The following is a 1,029-nucleotide window of genomic DNA, read 5'->3' on the forward strand; positions in this document are numbered from 1 at the left end:
AGACAGATGTCTAGAGACAGACGTCTAGAGAGACAAACGTCTAGACACAGACGTCTAGAGAAACAAATGTCTAGAGACAGACGTCTGGAGAGACAGACATCTAGAGACAGACGTCTAGAGGACAGATGTCTAGCGAGACAGACGTCTAGAGAGACAGACGTCTAGAGACAGACGTCTAGAGACAGACGTCTGGAGAGACAGACGTCTAGAGACAGACGTCTAGAGAGACAGACGTCTAGAGACAGACTTCTAGAGAGACAGACGTCTAAAAAGACAGACGTCAAGAGACAGATGTCTAGAGACAGACATCTAGAGAGACAGACGTCTAGAGAAACAAACGTCTAGAGAGACAGACGTTTAGAGAGAGACAGACGTCTAGAGAGACAGACGTCTTGAGAGACAGAAGTCTAGAGAGACAGACGTTTGGAGACAGACGTCTAGAGAGACAGACGTCTAGAGAGACAGACGTTTGGAGACAGACGTCTAGAGAGACAGACGTCTAGAGAGACAGATGTGTAGAGACAGACGTGTAGAGACAGACGTGTAGAGACAGATGTCTAGAAACAGACGTCTAGAGAGACAGACGTTTGGAGACAAACGTCTAGAGAGACAGACATCTAGAGAGACAGACATCTAGAGATAGACATCTAGAGAGACAGATGTCTAGAGACAGACGTCTAGAGAGACAAACGTCTAGAGAGACAGATATCTAGAGACAGACGTCTAGAGAGACAGATGTCTAGAGACAGACGTCTAGAGAGACAGATTTCTAGAGAGACAGACGTCTAGAGACAGACGTCTAGAGAGACAGACGTCTAGAGACAGACGTCTAGAGACAGACGTCTGCAGAGACAGACGTCTAGAGACAGATGTCTAGAGACAGATGTCTAGAGACAGACGTCTAGAGAGACAGACGTCTAGAGACAGACTTCTAGAGAGATAGACGTCTAGAGAGACAGACGTCTAGAGACAGACTTCTAGAGAGACAGACGTCTAGAGAGACAGACATCTAGAGAGACAGACATCTAG

Source organism: Coregonus lavaretus (genome assembly GCF_964263955.1).
Source record: "Coregonus lavaretus genome assembly, chromosome: 35".
NCBI classification, from domain to species: Eukaryota; Metazoa; Chordata; class Actinopteri; order Salmoniformes; family Salmonidae; genus Coregonus; species Coregonus lavaretus.